The 18,099-nt window shown below is 44.4% G+C and overlaps 1 long non-coding RNA gene across 1 annotated transcript in view; it reads right to left on the reverse strand.

Moving 5' to 3' along the window:
• LOC118023837 overlaps nucleotides 1-15,723 on the reverse strand; it is a 32,508-nt gene extending 16,785 nt beyond the window's left edge. The window contains exons 1-2 of the long non-coding RNA XR_004682911.1: nucleotides 15,645-15,723; nucleotides 15,035-15,146 (exon numbers count right to left, since the gene is read on the reverse strand). This is a non-coding gene — a long non-coding RNA (uncharacterized LOC118023837). The remainder of the gene's footprint in view (nucleotides 1-15,034; nucleotides 15,147-15,644) is intronic.
• Between the last annotated feature and the right edge of the window lie 2,376 nt (nucleotides 15,724-18,099).

Below are 18,099 nucleotides of genomic sequence, written 5' to 3' on the forward strand. Positions count from 1 at the left end.
GTTAGAGTATAGATGTAAATATTTTATGAAAGGGAGATGGGGGGCGCCTGGGTGGCTCAGTCGTTGGGCGTCTGCCTTCGGCTCGGGTCATGGTCCCAGGGTCCTGGGATCGAGCCCCACATCGGGCTCCCTGCTCCGCGGGAGGCCTGCTTCTCCCTCTCCCACTCCCCCCGCTTGTGCTCCCTCTCTCACTGTGTCTCTCTCTGTCAAATAAATAAATGAATCTTAAAAAAAAAAAAAAAAAGAAAAGAAAAAGGGAGATGGTAAAAAAAAAGGGAGATGCTATTTCTATTAAAAGCATTCAGTTTAATACTTTACTTTTATTTGAAGTCAATACTCACTAGAAATTATAGTGAGAGGGAAAGAATTGTTGAATTTTTTTTTTTTTAATGTGTCTTTACCACAAGAGATATGATAAAGAATTCCTTTAAGGGGCGCCTGGGGGGCTCAGTCGTTAAGCGTCTGCCTTGGGCTCAGGTCATGAACCCAGGGTCCTTGGCTCAGGTCATGAACCCAAGGTCCTGGGATCGAGCCCTGCATCCTGCTCCCTGCTCAGCGGGGAGTCTGCTTCTCCCTCTCCCTCTCCTTCTGCTGCTCCCCCTGCTGTGCTCTCTCTGTCAAATAAATAAAGAAAATCTTAAAAAAAAAAAAAAAATTCCTTTAAGAGGGACGAAAGGATGTGAGCGAGGGATAGAGGTGGGGTGGGGAGAGAATGAGAATTAAGTGATTGGAGATTTAATTTATTTTTATTATTTTATATTATTTTATTTTATTTTAATTTGAGAGAGCACATGGGAGAAGGGGGAGGGGGAGAAGAGAGGGAGAGAGAGAATCCCAAGCAGGCTCTTCACTCAGTGTGGCGCCAGCCATGGGGCTTGATCACATCACCCCAAGATCATGACCAAAGCCGAAATCTAAGAGTCCTACACTTAACTGGCTGAGCCACCCAGGTGCCCCTATTTTTTATTTATTTATTTATTTATTCATTTATTTGTTTATTTATATCAAGTGGTTGGAGATTTTAAAAAGCTACATGTTTCAGTTTTTAAGCGAGTATAATTACTCTTGCTAAGAAAGATGAGAGCATTAACATGTATGTGTTTCCTCCTATCACTTCTTTTGTTTCTTGGTTTTTAAAAGTTACACTATTTTTAATTTTCCAGGTTTATAACATTCACATTCAGTTATTTTAATATATTTCCCCATAGTTCTTTACTCTTGGTTCTATTTTGAAATAGATGCAGTGCTCATCACCAGCCCTGTCCACATGTCTTTTGCATCCCTGAATTATTTATTTAAGGTCATCTCTCAGTTGTCCGGATTTCAATAGAAGTCATTGTTTTCCAGGATGATTTATAAGCCCTGTATTGCTTGAGCAGCATCCTGGACTGGGTATAACATTCTCAAGATACACTTTCTTCCATTTAAAACCTTGTGGACGTTATTCCATTGTCTCCCGGCCTTGAGAGCTGCCATAGATCTGTCTGAGGATAGCTAGGAGTTTTTTTTCTTCCTTCTAGGTAATTTTATTTATTTTTTATTTTTTTAAAGATTTTATTTATTTATTTGACAGAGAGAGACACAGCGAGAGAGGGAACACAAGCAGGGGGAGTGGGAGAGGGAGAAGCAGGCCGCCCGCTGACCAGGGAGCCCGATGTGGGGCTCGATCCCAGCACCCTGGGATCATGACATGAGCTGAAGGCAGACGCTTAATGACTGAGCCATCCAGGCACGCCATACGTAATTTTATTTTTGGTCCTGGGTATGGGAGGAATTCCTTCTGATTCTATATAATTCCAGCTTAACTGGGATATATTTGGTATTGAGCATTCTCAATAAAATTTTCCTGCAATAGATTGTGCCCTTTAGATCTGAAAATCATTATTATTTTTATATCAGGGCAATTTTTTTTTTTTTTTTTTGGTATTCTGTCTGTAAGCACATCTTCTTAAATCTTTATTGGATTAGCAGTTTAAGGATCAAATATCCATATGTTGGATAATTTTTGTCTTCCATATCTGTCAGCTTCTCTTGAGCAGTTTTAAGATGTTTGTCATTTTAATTGTAATGCAAGACTTTTATTTCACTAGTTCAGTTTTCCACACAAGATAAGTTCTTTCTTTGCTGTCCCGAATTAGTTTTCCATAATATTATTGTTTTGGTTCTCAATTTGTTTCCTTAGTTCTTCAGTCTCCATTCAGAAAATCCCATTCTATTGTTTTTATTCTCTTATTTGGAGCTCTTGTTTTATTGAGATTTATGTTCTTATTGTTGGTGGTATGAAGTAGCAATAAGGGATTTCCTACTCTCTTTTGAGTCATGTTTTTGAGTTCTTTCTCCCTTCTTCCTTCCTTCTTTTTTTTCTTCAGTAAGTCTGCATAGTTTCTGTGACATTTCTTTTCATCTTTTTTATGCTTGGGCGACTCTGATCAAATATTCTATTTGCAATTATGTAGTGTGGATGACTTCTTGATTCTCTTCCTACCCTATTTGAAACCAGATTGTTTCCTTTCCAAGCTATATTTCGAGAGCTAGGTATTTTGTGCTCCATCCACTTATCTGTGACCTGGGGGAATGGTGGAGGGAGGGAGAGAGATCTAGGGATAAGGGCTAGGTTGCTTTAGCCTGCAAGGACAAAAAATGCTTTCTGTTACAATTGGCTGGGCTCTATTCTCTCTTTTAAATTATAACAAATATCCTGGATTGAGGTTCACTCCACTCAGTTGAGGAGTGTATACTCATCTCCCCAGGGGTTGGGATAGCCTGGTGTTTTGTTTTCTGCTTCAGTGTATAGGTTGGGAGCTTTTCTAGGTGTTCCCTTTTCTCTGTTGTTCCTGTGTTCTCTCTGTTTCTTCCCAGCAGCCCTTTCCCCTATTTCTAGATCAGAAGAGAAAGGGGTAAGAGTTGGGTGATTAAGTAAAACTTCTCTGGATTTAAAGGGACAACTACTGGGGGATAAGGGTGGTTTGAGAGCCGTGCCATGTTGTACCTTTTGCTTGGCTCCAGAATTTTTTGTTCCTTTCTTTAGTTGATTTTTCATTAGTTTACCCTTGATGACTCTTTGGTTTTATACTGGTTTAGCTGTTTTTCTCATTGTGTTAGGTATTGGGAATGGGGAATTTTGAGATGGAATTTCAGTCACTATCTTAAACCTCATAATCTGGAATTTCTGAAGTTGTATTCTGCACATGACCACCAATTGCCCACAGGCTCACACTTTGATTTTATTTATTTATTTATTTTTTAAAGATTTTATTTATTTGACAGAGAGAGACACAGTGAGAGAGGGACTACAAGCAGGGGGAGTGGGAGTGGGAGAGGGAGAAGCAGGCCTCCCGCCGAGCAGGGAGCCTGATGCGGGGCTCGATCCCAGGACCCTGGGATCATGACCTGAGCTGAAGGCAGACGCTTAACGACTGAGCCACCCAGGTGCCCCTCACACTTTGATTTTATTTTATTTATTTATTTTTTTTTTAAAAGATTTTATTTATTTATTTGACAGAGAAAGACACAGCGAGAGAGGGAACACAAACGGGGAGTGGGAGAGGGAGAAGCAGACTCCCTGCCGAGCAGGGAGCCCGATGCGGGACTCGATCCCGGGACTCCAGGATCATGACCTGAGCCGAAGGCAGTCGCTTAACCAACTGAGCCACCCAGGCGCCCCCACACTTTGATTTTAAAAAAAGAAATCCTCCCTGGCCCTTGTCGATACTCATTCAATCGATCATTCATTCAACAACATTTATGTTTAAGACACTGTGGTAATTATACTGTTTTTTCACTGTTGCTTCCAAATCACACATACCGTGTACATTCCCACACATCACATTGATCCCAGTAGCTTAACTGAGTTGAGAACATTTTCATATCATGTAAGAACTATCAAAAACAAGAAGAAGGAGAAGGAGGAGAGAAGAAAGAAAGAAAGAAAAGAAAAAAGGAACATTTAAGAAACTTTTTTCAAGATATTAAAAGGTAGCTTAATTTTTAAACACATTCTTTCAATTTTAAAAAGTCTCCTGGCAATGTTCACTGTAGAACCAGCTCATAAACAGACACATGCACCAAAAACAAAAACCAAAAAACAAAACAATTTAAAAACCCCCTGCAGTTGCTTAAAATTTTATGTCATCAGTCCTGCTATTTATTAGTCTTCCAACTTCCTGTTGAACTATTGCCTTAAGTTTTTGCTATTTCCTGATACTTTTGCAACATGTTGTTTATATGGTACATTATACTTTAGAAAGTATTTTCCTTTAGTTTTTATTTTTTTTAATTTTTTTTTAACTCAACAGTCACTATTTACCTCTATTTACAAATGAAGGAACCAAGGCTTAGAAGGTGTGATTTTCCAACACTGCCCATAAGGGAGAAGCAGAAGAGAAATAGAATTTGACACAATCCCTGTCCTTGTTTTCCAAATAGTCTTTTCCAAATGATCCTGCCTCCTACTGTCTTGAAATATACGGGATGTTTTTGCTTACAGGGAATAAAATTTAGAACCTGTTTATGGTGAAAAACCATTACACATACAAATTTTGTACTTTTTTTTTTTTTACCCAAGACTACATCATTAGCATTTTTTAATTCTCTTCAATGTTCCAGACGTCATTTTTAGTGGCTATATCATAATTTACAACACAGTAGTCTACTGTTGGACATTTAGTTTCTAGTTGCTATTTTCCGGTAATAGCTGAGAAAGAAATCAGCATTGTTTGTGACATGTAGCTTTTTGCCTTTGTTGAGTTATTTCTTTAGTATAAGTTTCCAGGAATGAAATTATTGGGAATGTTTTATAATGCTGCTTTTCAGAGAGGCCATCTTGATTTATAATGACACCTGTAATGAACGAGGTTCTAGTTTCACTCCAACTTGGCCCGCGTTACATATTGTTTATTTTGTGAAATTTTGCCAAATTGGGTAGGTTTAAAGTGATATGTCAAGGTTGCTTTAGCCTGCATTAAAATTTAACAACATGGATATATTTTCCCCATGCTTCTTTACGATTTGTACTGGCCCATACAAATTACCTGTTTATATTCTTTACCTATCTATTATTGGGTCTTGGAGTGTCCATATAAATCTGAATTACTTCAGGGTTTGACATGTTTATTCTAAATATTTTCCCCTGTCTGTTTTTTTTTTTTTTACATTTAAATTCTTGAAACTTGAGACACAATTTGCGTATAGCGAAAATCCGTCCCCTTTATGGGTTCGAAAATCCGTCCCCTTTATGGGTTTTGATAAATACATATGGTTGTGTCACCACCACAGCAGTCACAAAGAATTCCATGACCCCCAAATCCCCTTGTTCCCCTTTGTAGTGAACCTCTCCCCTCTCACCAGACCCTGGTGACCACTGATCTATTTTCTGCCCCACAGTTTTGCCTTTTCCAGAGCGTCATATAAATGGAAACGTGCACCATGCAGCTTTTGAGTGTGGCTGCTCGCCCTTGAATGGCTGCGTTCCTCCTCCTCGCTGAGCCCTACTCCATTCTGTGGCTGGAGCAGCTTGTTCATCCCCCTTTCTGCTTTAACCCTTCTGTTTTTAGTTTTGTGACATCTCGCTCTCTAAAATTTTTGACTTTTAGATATTCCTCTGTCAGCCAGTCCTTCCTTTGCCATCACTTCTGTTGAGATTTTGCTTCAGCAATTTCTTTTGCAAACAGGAGAATTCTGGGAAGCGTGATCCATACATTTGTCTGCTGTCCTTTCACAGAATGGCCGGTATTTGTGAACGCCTCCATTTCTACCACCATGGGCAAATTCATCTTGGATGAAGCGGCACAATCCTGAGGCTCCCTTGCTGTGAGCTTTCAATTTCTGTGGAATTTTAATCGTTAGTGGCAGACGTGAAAATGCCAAAAATGAAACATTTTCTCCTGGAGGCGAGGGTAGATGCCTGGCCCAGCAGGGATGTGGCAGCACTGAGGAGCTTGAGGAAGCCGGGTGGCATCTCACCTGGTTGGGATACTTTGGCACGCTGAGAGTAAACATTACTTTAAATTCAAGGAAATGGTTTGTTTTTTATACCAGTCGAACACTCAAGTAATCAAACATTCTCCTTGGCAACTTCTTTCTTTCTTTTTTTTTTTTCTTTAAAGATTTTACTTATTTATTTGAGAGAGAGAGAGCGCACAAGCTGGGGGGAGGAGCAGAGGGAGAGGGAGAAGTAGACTCCCCGCTGAGCAGGGAGCCCATGTGAGGTTCGATCCCAGGACCCTGGGATCGTCACCTGAGCCGAAGGTCGATGCTTAACCAACTGAGCCACCCAGGCGCCCCTCTCCTTGGCATCTTCTTAGAGCAGCTGATAGATTGTCTCCAATTCCTTACCTGGGCCATTATTAGGAATCCGAGCTTGTGTAGCTTCCTTGGAGATAAGTGGGGAAAGTAGAAAGCTTATGGGGCCTGATTAGCATGAGGTTCTTGTACCCTACAGGAAGGGGTCCATGTGACAAAGAATCTGGGGTTTTTCCAGACTTTGGTCATGGCCAGAGATGCATGAAACACTCTCCTGTTCCCCTTGGCAGGAGAGCTTGCTGAATAGGAATAGCCTTTCTGAGCCCCGGGATTAATGCCTATTGCCACCCCTGGACAATAACCTCCATGAGGGCAAGGCCATGTCTGTTTTTGTTGCTCTTGTAGCTTCAGAGCATAGTGCTTGCTAAATGTTTTATTAAATGGATGGATGGATGAATGGATGAACCAATAAACTGAAAACTTTTTGGTCCATTTCCTGAAGCTACAAAGGCGTGCATCACATAAATCCATCCACGAAGCCAACCGTGTTCCCCTGCTGGTGCAGTCGGAAATGAGTTAGGAAGGCAGACCTTGAGATGGGGCCGGAGGAGCCACCTAAAAGGCTTTTGGCTATAGCCTCCAAGACTCCGAAGATCTGGATGAAAAGTGAACCCAAACCTGTGGTGTGGGGGCTCAGAAATGTCCAGATTCTCCATGAGGAGCTAACTCAGCAGGCTATGGAGGGTCTGCCTACGGTTCACTTTGACAGTCACGGCTAGAACGGCAGGGCTCAGCCTGATGGGGGATCTCTGCCAGCTTCAGGGGGCGGAGGGAGGAGAGATTCAGAGGAGTGGACACAAGATAGCTCCTTGGCCCAAGAAGGTGCCAACACTGGGCTATTATTATTTGAGTAAAATACTGTCACATTTTCTGAGCCTGTTTCTTGAGCCCTGACAGCCTCTGTTCACATCCTTCATCTTCCTTTGTTCCTTCTAAGATACCGTGTAGCCCCCACCAGGAGATGAGTCTTCAGCCGGCTGTGGAATATGGGGTTGTGGATTGTTATTCTCAGCCTAACCCGAGTGACACTAACTCAGCAGAGTGATCTTGAGCCCCAGGGGAATGCAGACCTGATGACATGGGTCCCTTTGATAAGGATCGCGGCATGTCCTTGGGTTGGCAGATGCTGTGGGTGGAGACTCGACAAACCCAAATGCCTACCTGAATCTACTACTTACTTTGTGTTTGTTTGTGTGTTTGTTTTCAGTGTTGATACTCTGTCGACAAAACAAGTTGTTTAACTTTTTCTTTTTTGTAGCTATTAGGGTTACAGAGTCCAAAACCTTGTATCTGAGTAGAGACACTGCTAATTACCAATGTGGAGAAGTTTGATAGAGAGAGATGCTATGCAGGGAATCTGACAACCAGCCGCAAATCACAGAAATAAAAACTACTGTCACATCCCCACTGTCCGGCTCCAGCTGGATATCCCTTAGAAACCTGGAGCTCCATCTGTCAGAAACAACACATCCCATCCCCTGGGGACCTCGCTTAGCTGCAATACCGTGAATATATCCACTTGTTAATGTGGATACCCACGAGTCACTTTCGACTTCATTTTCCCTTCACCTCTGTATCCAGTCACCCACCAAGTCCTGATGATTCTACTTCCTAAATGTCCCCCTAGTCTGTGTACCTCCTTCCCCTCCCCACCATCCTGTAGCATCTCCAGCCAGAGCTACTCAGAGAAGAACCTCCTAACCAGGCTCCCTGCCTTCATTATCAACTCTCCTCACATCTGAGCATACCACAGGCCACAGATGTTCTGCATTCTCTAGGATAAAGGTCCTTTATGATCTCAGCCTGGCTTTATGCCCTTCTTATAATCCAGGCCTGAGCCATACAAATCTCTCTCAGTCCCTGCAATGTGTGGACCACTCTGTATTTCCCCTCCAAACTGTCCCCCAACACCTTATTCCTGTTGCCTGGCTAATTCCTACCCATCCATTAAGCTGAGTTAGACATCTCTCCCTGGTGCCCCAACCTGGCAGAGCTGGAGGCCTTCCCATGCGTCCCTCTAGTGCCCTTTGTTTTTCCCCCGCCATGGCAGGTGTCAGCCTGTGTCATAATTGCCTGTTTGTCATTGTAGATTTGCTGCCTATGACAGAGCCCGACACATAGTAGGTGCTTAATAAATGTTTTTACAATGAATGAATGAACAAAAACAAGAGAGAGATTGGCTTGGCACAAAATGAGCATATTAAGACCTAATAGGTGGGGTGCCTGGGTCACACAGTCGGTTGGGCATCCAACTCTTGGTTTCAGCTCAGGTCATGATCTCGGGGTCATGAGGTCCAACCCTGCGTCAGTCTCCACGCTCAGCGCACTCTGCCTGAGACTCTTTCTCTCCCTCTGCCCCTCCCCTCCACGCTCTCTTCTCTCTCTCTAAAATAAATAAATCTTAAAAAAAAAAAAAAGACCTAATAGGTTCCCAGGATGTACTAATGAGAAATTATGACTTTGTGGGTAATGGTAGTGGTTATTTCTAATTTCTTCCCTCTCTTTCCATTCTCTGCCTCCTCCTTTTGACTATACATTTTCTAAAATTTCTATAATCAACATGTATTTCTTTTCTAGTAATATAAGAAAATACTACTCATTCATTTTATTGCCCCAAAGAATGAATTTTGCATCCTGGATTTTGAATTTTGCATCAAAAGAGGGGGGATTGAACCCTGGGTGCTGCTCCTCGAAGGTCAGCAGCAGCCCTTTACTCTAGATGCATTTTTCTCATTTAGCCATGTTTCAGCATTTCAAGGATTTTCAGCCAATTAAGATGTACTCAGATGAGATGGCTTTTAAAAAAGAAGTCTTTATGGGTATTAAAGAGGGCACGTTCTGCATGGAGCACTGGGTGTTATGCACGAACAATGAATCATGGAACACTACATCTAAAACTAATGATGTAATGTATGGGGATTAACATAACAATAAAAAAATTTAAAAAAAAAGAAGTCTTTAAAATGCTAAAATAGGCAAAATAGCAAACCATGCTTAAAAGGAAGCAAAAACACTGAAGGGATGAAATGCTATGTATCATGGAAGAAGGAATTAATTTTGACACGATTGTTACACATATAAAATTAAGGTGGACGTGTCCTTGGATGACCGAGCTGAATGGGCTCAAGAGCTCAAGCAGAGAAACGGCTGCCTAGCATGCGCACCCTGCAAGGCCATTTGGGTGACTGCATGGTGTTCTGTGTATTCTGTCTGGTCCTTCGCTGTGAGGCCCCGCCCATCCCACCAGTGGGTAGACGGACCTTGGCTGGAGGCAGGCCAGTCACCTGGGTGCCAGGGGTTTCTCGGACAGGAAAAGGGGGCTGGAAGTTTTATCAGGGGAGAAGGAAGGGTCTTTGGATCTAGACTTCAGGGAATCAAAATGTCTAGGAGAGTGCTTCCGTTCTGCATCTGCCTCCCGGCTGGTTCCTGCGCCACACAGCTGTTTTTTCCAGTTACCCAACTGCGTAGTGCGTCCTCCACCATGTAGTGCTGTCAGACGAACAATGTTTGCATCGGTGCATTCTGTGGGGGAGGAATTAAAACAGGACACATTGGGGACGGCTTGTCTATCCACCAGTGTTTGGGGCCTCAGCTGGGACAGCTCTGCAAGGCTAGCAGCTGGAGTCAACTGCAGGCTTCTTGACTCATCTGTCTTGTGGTTGATGTCAGCTATTGGCTAGGGGCCTCAGTATCTCTCCACGTCATTCTCTCCATGCGAGCTTATACCTGGGATAGTTTGGTTGTCCTCACAGCATGATGTGGACTTCCCCCAGAGCAAGCATCCCAGAAGGGACGAACAGGGCAGAAGCTGTATCCTTTGGACAATCTGTCTTCCAGAATCACATGGCACAACCTTTCCTGGGGAGAGCAGACCCAGCCCCTGTCCTGACTCAGAGGTGGAACCAAGACCCGACCTCTCAATGAGGATGTGGCCAAGTCCCACTGGAAGAGCATGTGGCAAAGAAGATCTTGTGGTCATTTAGGAACTGCCCTGTTTCAGGACCTTCAGGAACATCCCTTACAAGTCTGGGATGAAGGCTGCTCTCCAAGTCATATAGACTCTCTCTCTCCCCAATGCCTTTGATTAAAGGTTACTCCTTCTACAAGGTCTTCCCTGGCCACCCTGAATCTGCACAGATACTCTCTATCACCATGCCCTCCTCATTTCCTTTATTGGCCTATTCCACTTTGGGATTACGTATTGATTTCTTGGTTAAGTGCCAAATCTATGCCTATTTTATTCGTATCCTCACTGCCTAGCACAGTGCCTGGCACATGGTATTCACTCAATGGAGATGGGTTACATGAATAAATGCTACAAAGTGCCTACCTCAGAGAGGCTGGCTGGAAGCTGGAATCTAGGGCTGGCTTAGATCCCTAGGTGATCATGTTTTCAGTAAGTCCCTGTGTTTAGCTTCGCTTTGCTCTCCCCTGTTATTTGCAAATCCTGATACCGTGCTTCAGCCTTGACCCCGCTGAGCTAAGGTTCCTCATTAAGGCTAGGGAGGGCGTTAAGTGGGAAGCAGCATCCCCTAGTGGCCAGGATGCTAGTGATGGTGACAGATCCCCAAAGGAAGGCAGGTGTCTGGGCACAAGAGCTGAGATCCAGCTGCCCCAACCACATGGAGATTCACTGAGATTCATTTCCTGCTTCTACCCTTGGGGAATCTGGATTTTATTGGTATTAGTGGAGATCACTTTTGATTACAATTGGAAAGACCCCTTCACATAAATGTGCTTACCAGGGGCTGTTGTGTCATGTATTAAAACATCGCAGTTCTTTAAACGTGACTTTTAGTAGCTGTCACTAGGCAAGCTGACTTAGAGCAGCTGTGACTTACCTTTGGCTTATAGCTTCCATTAATAAAAAAACATGTAATTATGCTCTGACCTCATTGCTAATCCTCTTCCCTTTGTACACTCTGCCCTGGCACTCGCACACTTTCCTCTTTGCTAATCTTCAAACCCGTGCAGAATGCCCTACCTCAGGGCCTTTGTACCTGCTGTTCTCTCTGCCCCAGGTACTCTTGCTCCAGGGTACATGGCTCACCCCTCATCTCCTTCAAGTCTTTTGTTCAAAGTGGGTCTTCTCCACGAGGCCTTCTCTGACCATCCTATTAACACTTGCAAACTTCCCGCCAAGGCAGGCCCCATCTCCTCTCCAAAAAACTTAGCTCCTTTTAATGTCATGTAATAACGCTAATTGTCTGACTGTTTCCACCAGACTTTAAGCTCTAGGAGGGCAGAAATTTTTGTTTCCTTTCTTCACTGTTGAATCCCCAGCTCCTAGCTCGAACATAGTCAGTGCTCAGTAAATACTTGTTAAATGCATGATTAAACAACTCTGTTAATAACCATTCTTTATGCTGGGCATTTAACAAATCATTTTCATGATCCACTCCAGCAACCTATTAGGTATTTCTTTTTGTCTCTGTTTCATAGAAGAAGAAATAGGCTCACGGAGGTCAAGTAATTTGCTTGAGGGAACACAGCTACTACCTGGCTGAGTTCGGAGTCAAATTCAAATGTGTCTGACTTCAAGGTCAATGCTCTGTTCGGTTCTGCTTCCTCCCTGACCAGTACAGACACCCAAAAGAGACCCAGCCCTGCTCCGTGGCTGGGTGAGGAGGAGCAGGGTCAAGAAGAGCAGACATACAGGTCCAGGGTTGGGAAGTACGGTGTGGGCAGAAAATGTTGGGGGTGTGGGTTGTTCTCCACACCATTCCACAGAAGCTGCGCGCCAGAGGAGATGGCTGTGAATTTCAGGATAGCCCTGTCTGTCGCAGCCTGACCTGAAGGCCCTAGGGAGACCTACTCCACCCCAATTACACACTGATCAAACTCCCCAAAGAAACTATGTTTCTGAAATTGTGGAATTCAGGGAATTCTATGTCTCATGTTGACAATCATGATTATAAATGATTATAGGCTACATGATGATAAGTATGGGGAGTCTTTTTAAATACAAGACTTTTTTCCTTAACACAAGGCATTTTAAATGGAGTGCCTGCCCTGTGACCACCCACCGCCAGGTCTCAGAGGTGATTCAAAGGGAGAGGTTGGAGGAGTCTGGTTAGTGCTGTGAGGTTCCCTCTCGGAGCTCAGAGATGAGAGATAAGATTGAGAGATCTGAGTTCGGAATGGGGCCCTTCAGGCACCCTGAGCCTGAGCAAGGAATGTGATGGTATAAATCCATGGTCCTCAAAGTGTCGTCCTGGATCAGTGGTGTCAATATCATTGCCTGGAACTCGTTAGAAATGCAGACTCTCCCCTCTCCCCTACCCAGTGCTGATATGGGGCCCAGCAGCCCGGTTTTAAGAAGCTCTCCAAGTGGTTCTGAATGAGAACCACTGGTGCATACCTTAATGCAAAAGTAGGGCCTCGCTCATTCTCTGGTTCCTTCAGTAATATTTGTCCCCCCCCGCCCCCATGGCTGTGCTATAGGGTCTAGAGTCAGATCTGGATTTGAATGCCGCTTTGAATGCAAGGGTAGTTAATTTCTCTGGGCCTCAATTTCTTTCTCATTAAAATGGGGATAAGGAGCACCTGCTCTATAGGGTTATTACATATGGTTAAAATGGAAGGAGACCATGTGTATAAAGCTCCTGGCATAGAGTGTGTATTCAGTACCTTCCTTTGGTATTTGCTTCCTGCCTCCCTCCTCCATTAGTCTGGACATTTTTTTTTTTTTAAAGATTTTATTTATTTATTTGAGAGAGAATGAGAGACAGAGAGCATGAGAGGGAGGAGGGTCAGAGGGAGAAGCAGACTCCCTGCCGAGCAGGGAGCCCGATGCGGGACTCGATCCCGGGACTCCAGGATCATGACCTGAGCCGAAGGCAGTCGCTTAACCAACTGAGCCACCCAGGCGCCCTAGTCTGGACATTTTTGATTATGAACCACAGAAAGCCGTTCACAGTGGCTTAAGGGAAAATAAATATTTGATGGGTTCAAGGAATTCCTTGAATAATTGTCCATACTTGCTGCCTCTAGTTTCTCTCATCCCACTCATTTTGAACCCACCCCCATCGAGGTTTTGTACCTCTGCTCCTCCACTGAAAGTGCACTTTGGGTTTGCAGGGACGACCTTGAGGCTCAATCCAATGGCCCTTCCTGAGCCCTTATCTGATGTGCCTTTTCAGTAGTACTGGACACAGGTGTTCATGTTCTCCTTGATATGCTTTCTTCTCTGGCTTTGGGGACAACCTCCTCCCCGACCCTCCTCCCATGGCTGGGTGACCAGTCTTCTTTGTTGAGTGTCCATCACTCTTTAGCTCTCTAAAGGCTTAAGTCCTGCAGAGCTCTGGCCTTGGACCTCTTCTCTTTTCTACCCCATACTGTCTTCCTCGGGGATCTCATCCAGCTTCATAGTTCTGATCCTAAGCCAATTTATATCCCCAGCCTGGACCTCTGCCCTGGACTATACTCCGGAATATCCACCTGCCTTTGCAGTGTCTCCACTTAGATGTCTCCCAGGTTTCTCAAACACTGACATGTCCAAACAGAGCTCCCATTAGCCCCCATTCCCTACCTCCCACCGAATCCTGCTCTGCCACAATTTTCCCATCTCGACTGTGATTGGTCAGACCAGTGTCATGTGCTCATTTCTGGAAACGGGCAGTGGGTTCGGGGCGGGGGGTGGAGGTTACCCTCTTCCCAAGTCACTGGATGGAGACTCAGAGAAACGTGTGCTCCCAAAGGAAAATTGGGGTTGCTATTACCACGAGAGAGTGAATGAGTGCTGGGAAAACAACTGCACTATTCCCTCTAATTTTAGACTTATTTGAGATATCTGACAGGTGGAAGTCTCAGGAAGCAGAGAATAGCTTGCGGCCTGGCTCAGAAGCTATGGAACTTGGTTTGGGACTTTGAAACTGTTCCTTGTCTAGGATTATGATGAAAGAAAAATCCACAGGCCACCTCAAACCAAAATCAAGGTTTTGGCAAGCCTGTATTCCTTCTGGAGGTGCTAGTTTCCTGGGTTTTTCCAGCTTCTAGAGGCCGCACACATTCCTTGGCTCGCGGCTCCCTTTCATCTTCAAAGCGAGCAACGAAGCATCTCTGTGACCCTGTTTCCATCCTCACATCTGTCTCTAACTGCCTCCCTCTGCCATTTTTAAGAACACTTGTGATTATATTGAGCCCACCTAAATAATCCAGATCACTGTCCATATCTGAAGGTCAGCTAATTAGCACCCCTAATACCATCTGCAACCTTTATTCCTCCTTGCCGTGTGAGGTCATATATTCACAGGTTCTGGGGATTAGGATGTGGCTCCTTGGGGAGGCCATTATGCTGCCCACCACAGATAGGACAGATGGTTAGCTCAATCTGGTTCACATGGCAGGTGCGGCAGGGTACCAATACTGACAAACCCACAAGTCCGCCTCATGGGTTGGGGGCAGAAGAGTTTCCCAAAGAAACAGTGAGTGGCATGAGAGAAGAGCTGTGCCCACCTCCTGTTCCTTCTGAGGGTCTAGGCAAGCTCTCTTGATGCTGAACAAGACTCTCATATGCCCCATCGAAGCTGCTTTACGTTAATAGATTTCTGATTCTAAAGTGGAAGTGCCCCATTGTGATGGTTAATTTTTCATGTCATCCATTTCTCTGGAGAGACCTGACTAATGCACCCGTGGAAAGAGAGTCAGGAGCCCTGGTCCTGCCTGTGTTTCTTGCTGAAACAATTTTGAAGGTTCTGTCAAGTCTGGGAATTCTAGAACCCTCAGATCTCACCTGGCTGGGGTTGGAGAGAAACCATCCTAGAGGGAGGAGTCAGCATGAGAAACTTCTGACTGGCTTTTTCCTTAAAGGGCAGCAGATTCTCCAGAGTTGCAGGTAATTCTCACTGTAACAAAAGAGGGAGAAGGGTCAGAATCCATCACAGCAGCACCTTTTATCTATCACCTGCAAGAAGCAAACAAGATGATGTGGATGTTGGCTGGGAGCCCAGTGCTCCCTGGAGCTTTACAGAAGAGGCAGACCTGCTACTCCCAGAGTTCTTCTGTGGTCTGGTCTACACTGGAGGGGGAGAGGCAGGCTTCTAGCTCCAAGCAGATCTGTGTCCCCAGCCTCATTTGCCTGGGCAGGCACCCACCCAAGAGTCTTGGGGCTCATGACACTGCTTAGATGTGGAGACAGGGGCAGGGGACTCCAGGCAGGGGACTTCAGGCCAGGATGCTGTCAGAGCACAGGTAGACAGACACTACCTTCAGTGGACTGAATGTTTGTGCCCCCCCCAATTCATATGTTGAAACCCTAATCCCTATATGATGGTATTTACAGCTGGGGCCTTTGGGAGGTGATTAGGTCATGAGCGTAGAGCCCTTGTGAATGGGACTGGCACCTTTGGAAGAAGAGACCAGAGATTTAGGTAGTTCTCTTTCTCCTGTGTGAGGATCCAAGAAGACTGTCATCTGTGAATCAGGAAGCAGGTCCTCACCAGCCACAGAATCTGATGGCACCTTGATCTTGGACTTCTCAGCCTCCAGACTTCGAGAAATAAATTGCTTGTTGTTTAAGTCTGTGGTATTTGCTGTAGTGGATTAAGACAAGATCCTTGATAATCTTCCAGGGCCTGGAAGCAGGAGAAGGACTGATATATTAATATTCAGCCCAGGGCAACCTCAGCTCCCCATTTCTGAAGTTTGGAGTTTGTTAGAGTCCAAAACTTAGCCATATATATATATATATACACATATATATACACATATATATGTGTATATATATATATACACACATATATATGGCTGTGTTAGATTTTTCCCCTTTCTTTTGTCTAAACCCTGGAGGAAGAATAACCATGGAAATTAGAGGAAGCATGGAATATTTCTTTCTGAGAGGTTGAAAACAAGTACCAAAGTCCACTTGAGTTATTTATAAGAAAAAAGTTTGGACAGAGCTCTTTAAAAAGTGGATGGTGGGGGCGCTTGGGTGGCTCAGATGGTTAAGCGTCTGCCTTCGGCTCAGGTCATGATCCCAGGGTCCTGGGATCGAGCCCCACATCAGGCTCCCTGTTCAGTGGGGGGCCTGCTTCTCCCCCTTCCTCTGCTTCTCCCCCTGCTCATATTCTCCATCTCTGTGTCTCAAATGAATAAATAAAAAAAAATCTAAAAAAAATAAAAATAAAAAAAATAAAAAGTGGTTGATGGAACACAACCTTCAAGATGAACATGTATGTAAGCTTGAGAGCATTCTCAAGCTTCTGGGTGGCTCACAAACAGAAACTGTATCTGGTAAATCTTGGGAAAACAAAAATAGGCTAACAAAGTTGAGAGCAATGAAAGGCTAGTTAGAAAGGTGGCAAATCAACTTGGACATGGGTCTTTGCATATCCTGCAATCCTGTCCTGAAGAGTTCTGTTCTGTGTATCTTACTAAGGTTCTTTTTGCTTTGTTTTGTTTTGATAAAAAAAATTAAGAACTTATAATTATCTCTTTGAAGGCTTCTTATTTCTTCATTTCTCCTCCTTTCACCCTAACACCCCCTATGAACTTGCTCTTGTTGCCAAATGGATCATTTGAGTTGGATACAGGAATTAATTCAGGTAAATGGATGTCCACTTAATGTACATGAAGCTTTGTCTTATCAGGCAAATAGCACCTCAAAGAAGGATGGTGGATATCATCTACAAGATTAGAAACGGTTCTGCTTTGCTTTGTTAATTTAATTTACTTTTCATTATTTAACGGAATAGAAAATTTAGTGTAAATGTGTACTGGACAGTGAAGCCATCTTGGTAGGTTGTTTAAACCCGGATTTCCCAAGTGCCACGTATCCATCACCTGGGTAACTTGGTAAAATACAGATGCTTGGTGTTACCCCTAGGGATACTGATTTAGTGCCTCCAGAGGTCTGGAGATCTCTGTTTTAAAAACCTTCCTTAGGGTGAATTGACCATCCACTATTGTCCAGGCAGCACGCCTGCCCGAGGGCAGAGCAGCCAGGAGGGAAGCCACAGAGTCCTGGGCATTTAGCCCCAGAGAACTACATCCATAAAATGTCAGGACTGTCCCAGATAGAGATCAGCAACATGGGACAGGGACCAGTGGCTGGAAGAGGAGTTCCATCGGGAGGGTCCTGGATTGTCCAGGTGGAGATGACCCATGGACAGGTGCAGACAGGACTCTGAGCTGCTGGAGTCTTGAGCTCACGGACAATGACACGTGATGAAAGCGTTTATGAGGCAGGACGGGATCAGTCCATCAGGGAGGCGCCCAGATGTGCAAGGAACAGACAGAAGATCCGGGTGAAGTTTTTTATCTCGGACTCCAGAGGTAGAGCAGAAGTCGCCAGGGGAGCCAGAGACTGAGACTGAGAAATAGGATGTTCAGAGTGATCTTCAAAGAGGAAACTTCAGGAACTTTCAGGGAGGAGAGGAAACCAGATTCAGAGACATAGTGTGCATGTGCATGCGGATCACTTGTTTAAGAAGGTTAGTGGGTTAAGAAGGAAGAAATACGATGGTATTTTTAGGTGGTCGAAAGGTCATTTTAAGTTTGGGGAAAATCTGAGCTAGTTTGTAGGCAGAGGGGAAGGAGAGGAAGATATTATTGATGTGGAGGGGGAAAAAAATCATGGAGCAACAGTGTGTTAAAGATGGCTTAAGTCAGGATCCTAGCAGGAAACAATCCACTTCAAATGGCTTAAGATTCTTTAATAAACCTCCATTCTTAGAAGTGTGGTTTGGGTTAAGAGAATCAACAAGGGATGTCGGGGCACCCAAAGACCAGCAAGAGCTGGGAGCCATTACCACCCATGGCTTTGAAAGGGCAAGAGGAGAGAGTGGGGTGTGGGAACCC

Source organism: Mirounga leonina, unplaced genomic scaffold (genome assembly GCF_011800145.1).
Source record: "Mirounga leonina isolate KUSES-001 unplaced genomic scaffold, KU_Mleo_1.0 Mir_180, whole genome shotgun sequence".
Taxonomy (NCBI): domain Eukaryota; kingdom Metazoa; phylum Chordata; class Mammalia; order Carnivora; family Phocidae; genus Mirounga; species Mirounga leonina.